Raw genomic sequence first — 12,781 nt, 5'->3', positions numbered from 1 at the left:
AAACAAACAAGGGAAAAAATAAAAATCACTTTTGGAAACTTCAAACGGGTTTTGCTCTATTATCTGGACACCCACATGGAGGATGAAACACCTTCGTCTTCAGTCCCTTGATCTTCTCATGGCCACTGATCTCTGTACTGCTCAGTTCAATTGCCTGACTCCCGCAGCTGCTCTACTTTGGGGGACAAGTGGATCCCAGGGCCTCGCACACAGTCTACCGCCCTAACAGGCATACTGCTCTACTTTTAAGATTATGCAAACTTGTTCTTTCCAAGAACCACCCCTCTATTAGCCAGCTTGGACCATCCATCCCTGACCTCACCAGACGCCCCAAAGAGCCCCTTCTCACTTCCTTTATGAGTTTATCTCTTTATGTCTACCCTCTTTATACCCCTTTGATTCTGTGGGCCATCGTTTGAGTGCTCTTTTGTAAGGATGCTGAAGTCCTCGGTTCTTTTGTAGCATCTCCCTAACAGATGCTAACCCAGGGTGGAGGCTCCCCGACCCCGCCCAACCCTCCAAGAATTTCCCATATCTGCTCCAGAACCCAAGATCTAAATCTGATGATCCTCAAGGGGAGAGGCAGGGGAAGGATGTCTCTTGAGGACCTCAGAGGGTTCTGAAGTGTGAAGTTACATGTGGACAGGGAAGTAAATGGATGGAACCAAGAAGACTGAGCAGTGTAGATATGAACCAGAAGAGAGAACCTAGAAACAAAGAGTGGAGGGTTTTGTAGTGAGGTAGTCCTTCTGTAGCACTGACCACGCCCATTGGGGGGTGGAGCTATGGGCGGAGGTGACCTGAGGAAGGAGGTCGGAGGGGGCCAGGAAGGCGCTCTCTTTCTGGCGTGACTCGGACAGGAGAGGATCGGGTTGAATTTCCTGGTGTTCATCTGTCTAGGTTGTAAGTTATTTCTCCCTGAATAAACATCTATTCGGCCTATTTGTTTATCCTGATCCTTATTTACCGCAATATCATTTCCACTTGACTCAACCTAATACATCAAAACTACAAACATCACCCTAAAACCGGTTTGAGACTGTTTTGCTCGAGACAACTCATGACTAGCTAGCTGTAATGGTACACCTTTTTATTACACCCTGGCCAGTTTCAAATAGAACTACAGTCAAAAATTTTCTGCCACACAGTGACTAACTACATATGTCACAGCCAGTTCTGTTAAGAAATTTGGTTGCTAAAAATTTTCTTCCTACAGGATCCATTGGAGCAATCATCGTCCCATTTCAGCAGGAAGTAATCTTAATATGACTACGCCCCCTTTCCCTACCCTTGAAAATTTGGGATAATAGTCATCGTCTTTGGGTTGGTTTTAGTTATTTGGGATTGGGTGATGCTTACACTCGGGTTTATCTTTTAGACAGGAATAGGGAATGGTGGGTAAAGGTATGGTTTAGATGGGATATAAGTAGATTAGCCTATTTCCTTGAGAATTTGAGTATGAATGAGATAGTATTTTACAGCTTACATTGTTATGTATTCCTATGTGGTAAGCTATGTAAAATTAAGTTTATATTTTGTTATATTGTGTTAAATGTTTCCACTTATAATATTTATGCACATTATTTTTTACCATATTCTATGTATGTATACTTTTCTTGTGTTCAAGACATTTTGTATATTGATACAATTTGGGATATTTATCTTGCTGCCCTTTATAGTTCTACCTCTTGTCTTGACACTTATACTCTACCTCTATTTTAGGGATTTACATGTAGGTATATGTAAATAGTTATATTGTTTAAGTATTTGTTCCTGCTTTACTCAGGAAAGTTTTAATCAGTCTTTTTAGCTAAGTTCCCGAGTATTACAGATTATCTTCACTCACATTTCCTGTACCTATGAGATTAGTCAGATATAGATGCTTAATCTTCAATCCTTCATAGACATGCAGAACATGGCATTTAAATGTTTTAATATTAGTACTCCATTGACATGAGACACTGTTGCTCCTGACAGCACCGTACATTTTCCCGAAAATATGTTGGACACTGTTGTTGCTCCTGCTGGAGTTCAATCTCGCCTCAGCTAATGGCCTGTTGGGCATAGAATTGCCCCCACCTTGACCACTGATTTGGACATGCAGTCCTATGTGCTTGCAGGAGACAAATATAGAAGACTGCTTGACCTTGCCAAGTCAGGGTAAGACAGCCATTCTATTTCCCTGCTGTTGTTGTGGTCTGTCAAGTTCTCTTGGCCTTAGCCAAATCTGGGTGTACCAACGTCGCTGTGAGACCTAGGGTGACTGTTCAGGTGGCTTGCTGTTTCTGTCCTTGCTGCACCATTTTGGAAGTTGTCCATCCGCATTTCCTGTCTACTCTAGTATTGTTATTTTCCTTCTCAGGTCTTGATGAGGTTGAAGATTAAACTATCACAACTATTATTCTCTCTTCCTATTTAGATATATTAGGTACTAGACTTACGTTTTCCAGCTTAGGACAACTCTATTGTAAACTCCATTATGCCCTCACCCTAGGACTAGATATGTAGGTCATTTTGTTCTCGATTTTCCTTTTCTTAGAGCACACTTGTTATTCACTGTTTTGTATATAATTTTGTATTAAGCCTAAATCTTTTCTGTAGACTAAAAGGGGAATTGTAGTGAGGTAGTCCTTCTGTAGCACTGACCACGCCCATTGGGGGGTGGAGCTATGGGCGGAGGTGACCTGAGGAAGGAGGTCGGAGGGGGCCAGGAAGGCGCTCTCTTTCTGGCGTGACTCGGACAGGAGAGGATCGGGTTGAATTTCCTGGTGTTCATCTGTCTAGGTTGTAAGTTATTTCTCCCTGAATAAACATCTATTCGGCTTATTTGTTTATCCTGATCCTTATTTACCGCAATAGGGTTTCAACCAGGGTAGCCAACTATCATTGTCTTTTGAGTCAAGTCCTTCATTTCAGGCCGCTGTGCATGTCACCAGCCAAAGGGCAGTGCCAGGGTCTGCCTCTTGCTCACTCTCCCTTCAGGGGTCCATCTTATGCAAATCCCAGCCTAGCTCATCAGCCTTTGCAGGGGGTGAGGGAATGGCAGTTTCTTCACCTAGAAAAGATCAGTCACCGTAGCTGACATGCTGATACGCAGAAGGAATGAGGAAGGTCAAGAATCTTGGGGCCTCAGGGGATAGAGACGATTGACGATCGGTTTGACGTAAGGTGCAGTTGAGAATGGATGCCAAAAGTTTTTAAGGGGTAAGGTGGCCATGGAGGGAGGAAAGACATGGATGCTGTCGCTATCATATCAATTTCTTGGTCTCCCTGGCCCAAAGGGCTTATTTTCCCATCGTCTGTGCATCCATAATGCATGCGGTAATGGCAGGCACTGTGTCATGTCTAGTGTGTGAGAGAAACTATAGCTAGCTGTGGGGAGATCATTCAGGAGAAACACGTTTATCTCAGCGGTTTGTACAGTCTTGTGGAGGATAAGACCGTCATTGGTTAAATGATCAGACAAATTAATATGAAATGGCAAGTGGTAAGATGTGCTCCAAAATTTATACAGGACCACATAGTGTCCTGAGATCCTGCCCTTGCCTGAGAGAGAGAGAGAGAGAGAGAGAGAGAGAGAGAGAGAGAGAGAGAGAGAGAGTCCCTGAGAAGTAAGGCATTAGCAGCATCTGGGGCATGAGGAGGAGTTAGCCAGGGGAGGGATTTAGGAGGGGTGAGCTAGGGAGGGGACAGTGTGGGAGAAGACAGTGATGGCCAGAGTGCCCAGACCGAGGGAAAGGCTTTGCCTCTGGAGTCCTTCCCAGAGAGGGGGCCGGCCTGGCTGGTGCAGGGCTGTCATCCCCGCCTTCCTGGCTGAGCCTTGACCTCATTCAGGTGATAGTGAAAAGAACCATCAATGGTCCAAGCCAAGGAGACTCCATTTCCTCCTCTTCTGCAACTGGCCTTGAGGTGGCATGATCAGTCCAGTCACATGTAACGGGAGATCTTCCTCGGTCCTTGTAGGAAAACTGTTCCTCCCTGATGCAAAAAGTACTTAACAGGGATTCTCATTCCCCCATCCCTTCCCTGGGGCTTTGTTGCTTTCTTGTGAAAACATGATAAATATGGCAGACAGCCATGACCAAAACTATCAGCCACAAAGCCAGTGTCACAATATCACCAAGTCATCAGGCTGACTCTGGATCGCGTCACCCAGACACCCTGCATGATGGCTGACAGTTATTAGCCACTGAGATTTTTTTTTTCATGTGCAGGTAGAAATGGCCCTACCCACAGTGCCCATCAGTCCAGTCTTGTGACTCATAAAATTCTTTGTCTTCACTAAGATAGGGTGATTTGGACACCAAATGGGATAGGAAACGAGTGTTTGCAGCGCTGCCATTTTTACGGTGTCTGTAGGGACACCCCCATTATTGTTTTGTGTGTAGAACCTCTTCCTTGCCTTGCTTCTGTTAATTATTTGTCCCCCAAAACAAACTTGCAGGAAAGGTTGTCTGCGGTGTGATTGATGTCATCAGTTCCTGGTAGCATCCACATGGATGTCCTATCCACACGGACACTGAGCATACAACATGTGGCTGGTCAGACTGTACACTGAGCCAAGGGCAAGAAGATCAGAGTGTGGCCTGACTGGATGCATGGGGTGCTTTAAATAAGGGCAGAAATGAGACCCTAAGGAACAGGGAGCTGGCAGCCTGCCTGGTTACTCCTGCCAGCCAGTACCAGACAGCCTGAGAGCCCAGAGGAACCGGCCCCAACTCAGGTCTCACATGTTACAGAACACAAAGGCGCAGAATACAAAGGCGGGCGCAGCAGTCACATGGGAGCATAGATCAGAGTTTCATGTCTGTCCCTGGCTGTGTGGCCTGGCTGTGTAGCAAGCTATTTCATCTCTAAATTACAGTTTCCTCTTTTTTTTTTTTTTAAAGAGGTCATCATTCCTACCCTACAAAACTGTTGGGATTCGATGATATTCTAAGTGAGTTAAAATTCCCCAATAAACACTATGTGTCGTCCTGTAGTACACACTGTTCAGCTCTGTTTTGGTGAAGGAGGAACAGGAAATTAAAGAGTGATTTCATGGGCAGAGTCCCATCATGAAATTAGCCAAATGACTGCCTGAAATGTTAAAGAAATTGCTTACTTGCAAAGATGTTTGGCTGACAGCATCGCCCGCATTGTGGGCGATGATTAATAAGGAAAATCATGCTTCCGTCCCGTGGCATGTTTACAGACACCTCACAAGGTTGGTATTTGATGCCAGGAGCAGACATTGTTTTCGGTTTATAGGTTGCATCTGCAGTACAAGTATGTCTCTTGGACACCTGTGAGATACACTGAGCATCTTCCCTGAAAAGTTGTGTAAGGTTATTGGGACATAAGAAGGAAGACCGAAGTGAGGTGAGTGGACAAGCAGACAGAGATGGAAAGTTCATGGGCCTGCCACCTGTTTTATTGTTATGAACGAATCCGGATTGTAAAGTCATTTCCTCTTTCCCTTTCATTAGGTCTTGCTGTCTGTCAGTGGCAGACTGTCCGTAGCTCTGTGGTTTCCAGCTTTTGAGGAACTTCTGAAGGCTCTAACAGGTAACACCTAGACAAAGATCGCCCCCCCCTCCCCCCCCCGTGGAGCTAGAGAGTGCCTCCAGGTCCAAGGCTGGAAATACAGTTCAAGCGATGGTTTTTCCTAAGACAAGCAAAGCTGTGTGGCAGGTGAACAAACCAATTGTTTCTGGATGCCTGGAGCCCAGAAGAGTGGCCAAATAAGGAACCAACAAGATCCACGCCCTCCACAGGTGCAAAACTAAACAACAGAGAAAGAACTATGGCCGAAGGCTACCCAGCACTGTGCTGGCTGCTTTTTAGACCTGAAGTCTTATTTTCTTAGGAAAGACCTGTGAAGTCAGAACTATGTATCCCAAAACTGGGCATAGTTGCACCTTCCTATAATCCCAGACTCAGCAGGCTCGGGTTCAGACTCAGTTCAAGACCAGCCTTGACTACCTAGTGAGTTCCAGGCTGGCCTCAAAAGCAATGAGACCTTGTCTCAAAGGAAAACCGAAAGAATTATCCATCCTCCTTTTGCCAATGAAGAAGAAAGTCTGGGGTGTGAAAGACGACGAGACGAGGGGTATGACTCGGATAAAGACCCTGTGCTTTCATTTCTGAAGGTGACCCGACAAGACGGCCCATTAGCATGCTGCCATCTCCTCTGACTCTCTGAAATACGAATTAAAATTCACGCAAGCCCTGCAGCTGTCCAGTACCACTGCACTTGCCAAATGGCAACCGTTTGTGTTTGCTTCTTGCCTCCTCCTCCTCCACGTGTCTTCATGCAGGCACGAGCCAACCTTCCCTGAAACCGCTTGAAGGAGCAAACTGTGTTAGAGGAGCCAAACTCTCATTTCCTCACTGGGAACAAAGCGGTCCTTCCTAGGGAAGATGTATTTCTAAGATACGGCCGGGGTGGAGGCAGGGAGTTGTTTCAGTGGTAGTCACTGCAGAAGGTCAAGGCTAGGTTGGCATTGTCCTCAATAAAAGCCATTGTTACCATGGTCCAAAGTATTGCAGGAATTTTTAAAACTTGTTTGCTTTTGTTTTTTTTTTTTTTTTTTTTTTTTTTTTTTTTTACCCCTCCTACATCTCCCCCCTCCCCCTGGAACCTGTAACATCAGGTGAGATTCTGTGCCAAGCCACAAGCATGAAAAGCCCAGGACTTCCCCTGAGCACCAGCTCCCATTTGGGAGGGACAAAAGTAAAATCTTCCCAGGGCTTGTTGAGAACTTCCTGCTGATTCACATTTCAAACAGAGCCTGTACTTAACCCTCAGCCTCACACCAGCGCCCACAGTGGACGGGAGGAGTTCCGGAGCCTTGGGGACATTACAGCACAGGACTGTCCAGTGGCCTGGTAAGTACTGCTGGACTGTGACGGGCTGCAGTCTCAGGGCGATGCTGGGTCTGGGAGTCTTCTCACAACTGAGCAATTACAAACTGGAAAACAGCAAATTTCCCAGTTGAGCAGTTAACATTTTAGGCTTTTTCTTTGTAATCTTCTTGGGCTGTAAGGGGACCTCTCGGAACCACACTTGTCAAATCCCAGCAGACATGAGAATAAACAGGGTAGGGACATCTTCCCAAAGAGGTCAAAGTGCTGAATCGGACAGATATGCTTAGGTGTGGGGCTTGTCTGCTTACTTGGGGCCAGTGACAAGGAGTGTAAGGAAAACTATAAAAAGATTCCATTCTCATCCCTTATTTCTGAGATAGGGTCTCACTATGTTGCCCTGGCTGGCCTAGAACTCACAGAGATCTGCCTGCCTCCACCTACCAAGTGCCGGAGATAAAGCCACGTGTCGCCTCAAGTTCTCATCTCTTGAATGGGCAGAAGTGCACAACCCTGAAGGCTTACTTACTTTCACGTTAGAATTTTGGCTCATTTTCTGAATTCTTAATTCTGCAAAGACAAGTTGCTTAATCTTCCTAGTAAGTGTTTCTTTGTTTGTGGCTGGGTGTTACAGCATCATAAAGATAATTTAAGCTTTAGTGTTGTGACGAGGATCTGAGTGCACCCTGTCTAAGAGTGTCTGGGGTGTATTATGTGTTCCATGAATGCTAGCAATGATTAATAACCATACAACCATAGAATATTCGAGACAGAGAGGGCCAGGTAGCTAGTGTTCCTGGTAACTGAACACTTATCACATTCGGAGCGCTCTTAATCAGATTGGTTCCACTAAAACTCAGCAATCTTGAGGGCGGAGGCGTGGAGAGGTTCTGTGCCAGGGAAGAAATGTAAATCCAGACTCCACATTTAGCACACCAAGCCATCACACCCTACAGCCTTATCTGCTGTGTCCTCTTATGGTGTGGGGGGAGAAGACAGGTGAGCAGTCCCTACAGGCAGCACGCATGGGCATCACAGGGCTGGCGCTGCCCGCAAAGCATACTCTGCACAGTGCACAAGGAGAGCAGATGTCATTGGAAGTATCCGTGAGCATCCGTGTGGAGTCCCCAGAGTTCTGCCCCGGGGGAACTAGATACACTCCATCTCACTGTCTCTCAAAGGGAGGGTCCCGCTTGTGAAATAAGCCCCTTCAGAACAGGCTAGTTCTGAGAAGCGAAGTCACAAAGGATGCAGATGCCTAAGTGCCTTTGGTGCTCGGAGCCTGGGATGCTTGTACTCTTGCTGGCCCCCACTCAGAGCTCTGCTGCTGGGGGGAGGATTAAACACGGGTTCTGTGCAAGCTGCAATGCAGCAGGATGGTCTCAGTCTGGTGTTATTGGGAAGATTTCATCCCTCCCCTTTACAGACTATATGGGCTTCAAAAACAATTGCTTTATCAGGAAAAAAAATTTTTTTTCTTTTTCAAAGAACAGCCTCCAAACATTTTTTTTCCAGTTAATTTTGCTTTAAATTGCTTGGAAATGTGTTGCTCACAGCCTGTCTCCCGGGCACTGCTACTGGATCTATGTTCTGTGCGTTCTGACTCACCAGGCTAAAGGCTACATTCGTGGATGGCCAAGCACGTGTAGAGGCTGGAGGAAAGGGATGGCTGAAAAGCATTTCTTCCTAATTACTCCTCCAGGCAATGTCGTTCTCTCGTTAAAAACAAGGTCAGGGAATTTAAAAAAAATACCATTTCAAATTAGCCTTGGCTAGCCTCAAACTCACCATGTAACCGAGGCTAGCATTGAGCATATGACCTTCCTGCCTCTACCTCTCGAGTGCTGGAATTACAGATGTGGCCAGAAATGTATGCTTTAGACACAAAATTCCCAAGGGTAATTTGAAAATGCACATTACAGTTTTTAATTACTTGTGCCTTTGGAATGAAGGGCAAAGGATTACAGAGTTGTTCTTCAAGGAGACAGAGGCCTTCGGCCTGTCTACCTTGGCATTCCACCCAATGGAATGTGTCCATCACACCAAGTGATGGCCAAGGGTGTTGGTTCTTCAGTGTGTGCCCTAAGATGCCCCAGAAGGTTGTGATTCACTGAGATAATCGCCTCTGCTAGTGCTCAGGAAGGGAAAGCCTTCCCTGGGCAGAGGAGGCGAGATTGAAGAGTCCAGGGAAAGTCACATGGGTCTTCAAACCCATGGGTCCTTTCAAAACAGCACAGGAGAGGGCTGAATGGGCTGACCCTAATTAAGGGCACAGGTCGGGAAAGGCGTTATCAGGCCAGGACAGACATGGGGACAGCCCTCTGCTCTTCCCTGATTGCCCCAAACTGCTGGTGCTTTCCGTTCTGAGGTGTTACTAATTCAAGGTAGAGGTTGGCCATAGGCACGGTCCTGTCTCTCAAGTCCCCATCAGCCCGGCAGCCTTCACCCTGCAGAGGTCCCTTCTACCCACCCACCCCCAATTGGTGGTTCTTCCTAACATTGTGGCCCTTTATCGGATTCCTCTTGTTGCAATGACCCCCATCCGTAGAATTATTTTCATTGCTGCTCCGTAGCTGTAATTTGCTACTGCTATGAATCGTAAATATCCAACATGCAGAATATCTGATATGCAATCCCCCAAAGGGGTCGTGACCCACAGGTTGAGAACCACAGCCCTGGGGGGGGGGGTGTTACGGATGACAGACAACTTTCTAGACTTAGGTTCAGCTTCCGGGGATCAGGCTTGGGCCTCGGCATGAGGAAATCTTGAGAGTGACCTCACGGATGGCAAAAGCACTTGAAGCGCAGGGGGCCCTGGTCCGTGCTCATGAGTTTCCCTTTGTAGAAAGCAAGCCTGTCCGGCTGCTTCTCTACCCTCAGTGCCTCTCAATGCTGCCTGACCCGGATCTTCTGCCCTCTGGGCTGTTCTGATCACTTGGTGTTGCCTGCCTCCCTGGGGCTCCCCTTCTACAGACACATGTGGCAGGGACAGAGAGGCTTCCCAGATCACCTACTGGGTGAGCACAGGCTCCCTGGATTTGTCCTTGTCACCATGGCTGCCATCATCGCCATCATCTTTGAGATACAGTGGTGGATTCGCTAACAGAGAGCTGGAGGACTGGGAGGGATGGAGTTGGAGGGACTGGCTCCGTCAGTAAAGGGTTTGCTGTCCGGATGTGAGGGCCTGACTTCACAGAGTCCACACTAGAGGCAATGCTCTCGATAGCAGGGGAGGCAGAGATAGATAGGCAGACTCCTGGGGCCTGGCTGGCCAGCGAGGTGAGCTCCAAGCCTGGAGAGACCCAGAACTGGTGAGGCCTGTCCTGACCTCACAGTTAGTAACTGTGGCCACTGACATCTGAAGGCTAACTGTTGTCTAACCCCTCTCATGGCAGGTAAGAAGAACCATCCAGATGCAAGCCAGACCTCCAAAGGATTCAGGTACCTAAGGGGTGTAATGTCGGGAGGAGACATCTTTCCAACAAAAATGATGAACAAAGTCGTCAGGTTGACCACGGATGTTCTGGGACAGTGACTCTTGGTCTAGAGAAAGGAGAAGCTGTTGGACTCATTATCTGTAAAAGCTGAACTATCTAGAAATTTAGCATTTTCTGTTTTTTATTGGCTCAGCATACCACTTGTAGGTTAGAGACGGTGCCTTTAGTAAATTACAGCCCAGCTAAGACTGGGATCTATTCCTTTAATTTTGCATAAGATTCTCACTTAAGCTGCCTAAATTGTCACTAGGGCTTATCAGGAGGACAGCTCATTGTGCAAACACTCAGTACACATTGCTTTATACACGCGCATAATTCACTCCAGGAAAGTAGTTAAAGCAGCAGAACTTGGAAACAAATCATCCCATTCAACTCTAAAATGTTTACAAAACCCATTACTGTCAGTCTGTGTGCTTCAGGTTGTAGGATCTTAATTCAGATGAGTTTCTGTGCGCAGGAAACTTATAATCTCACTGAGAAATTGGGAGAAACACAGGCAAATGTCTGTATGGAGAACCTTAGCTCGGCACACATAGCCAGGTCACGGTGTAATCACGGGATAGGAACAAATTGCTGTGGAAGCTGGAGGGAGATGCTGAGGTCACGGGAAACCAGAGAAGTCTTATAAAGTTGTCCAAGCTGCACCTTAGTGTATGTGCAGGGGTTGATTTTTATTTTATTTGCACATATATGTACAAATGTGTGTGTGTGTGTGTGTGTTCAACTGGATATGTGCACATGTGTGTGCTTATGGAGTCCAGAGATCAATGTTGAGTGTCTTTCTTGATCATTCTCCACCTTATTGCTTAAGTAGGGGTCTTTTACTAACCCTGAAGCCTAGTGACCCAGCTTGGCTGACTGGTCAATGAGCTCCAATGCGCAATGCTGAGGTTACAATGCATGACACCACACCCACCTTTATGTATGGGGTTCTGGGATCCAAGCTTGGCTCCTCACACGTTTGTAGTAGACACTGAGAAATCTCCCCAGTCTCCTGTGGAAAGTTTTTTTTTTTTTTTTTTTTTTTTTTTTTGTGGAATGGGTTTTTTTTAATTTTTACACATACTTTTAATTTTTTAAAAAAATCACATTATGCCCCCACTTCTCTGAGTTCCCTCCCACCCTTCTTAGGTTCTTCCTCACCCTTATCAAGTCAGTGGCTTCTCTTTCTTTGATTTATTACTGTTTATTTATTTATTTATTTTTCTTATTTTACATATCGATCCAAGTTCCTTCTTCATCCCTCCCATGCCCCCCGACCACCCTCCCATCCCATCCTCCCCCCACTCCTCAGGGAGGGTGATGCCTTCCAGGAGGGGTCAACAAAATCTGTCAAGTCATTTGGAGTAGGGACTAGGCCCTCCCTCCTGCCTCTAGGCTAAGGGAGCATCTCTCCATGGGGAACGTGCTCCCAAAGTCCTTTTGTGCACCAGGGATACATCCTGGATCCACTGTCAGAGGTCCCTTAGACTGCCCAGGCCTTCTAACAGAGACCCACATTCAGGGGGTCTGAGTCGGTCCAATGCTGGATTCCCAGCTATCAGTCTGGGGGTTCATTAGCTCCTCCTTGTTCAGGCCAGCTGTCTCTGTGGGTTTCTGTAGCCTGGTCTTGTCCTCCCTCTCTGCATCTGGATGCAAGTTCAGCTCAGTGTTTAGCTGTGGGTGTTTGCTTCTGTTTCCAGTAACTACTAGATGAGGGCTCCATGATGGTGGATAAGTTAGTCAGCAATCTCATTATCAGGGAAGGGCATTTAGGGTAGCCTTTCCACTATTGCTCAGATTGTTAGTTGGGGTCAGTCTTGTAGGTCTCTGGACATTTCTCTAGAGTCAGCTCTCTCTCTCTCTCTCTCTCTCTCTCTCTCTCTCTCATCTATTCCTCCCCTGACTCAATCTTCCTAGTCCCACATGCTCTCCTCTCCTCCCCTTCTCTTTCTCCTAGCTCCTTCTCTACATACTGCCCCTCCACTCCCCATATGCCAGGAGATCTTGTTCCTTTACTCTTCTGTGAGGGACCTTGAACGAATCTCTTAGGTTCCTCCTTGTATCCTAGTTTCTCTGGCGGTGTGAATTATAGGCTGGTGATCCTTTGCTCTGTGTCTAAAATCCATATATGAGCGAGTACATACCATGTTCCTCTTTTTATGACGGGGTTACCTCATTCAGGATATTTTCTTCTAGTTCCATCAATTTGCCTGCTAATTTCTAGATTCCATTTTTCCCCCCTGCAGAGTAGTATTCCATTGTGTAAATGTGCCACATCTTCTTTATCCATTCTTCAGTTGGGGGGCATCTAGGTTGCTTCCAGGTTCTTGCTATTACAAATAATGCTGCTATGAACATAGTTGAGCAGATGTCTTTGTTGCATGGATGTGGATCATTTGGGTATATGCCTAAGAGGGGGATCGCCGGGTCCTGTGGTAGATTGATTTCCATTTTCC

This window comes from Phodopus roborovskii, unplaced genomic scaffold, assembly GCF_943737965.1.
Source record: "Phodopus roborovskii unplaced genomic scaffold, PHOROB, whole genome shotgun sequence".
Lineage (NCBI taxonomy): Eukaryota > Metazoa > Chordata > Mammalia > Rodentia > Cricetidae > Phodopus > Phodopus roborovskii.
Note: the sequence above shows the minus strand (reverse complement) of the source record.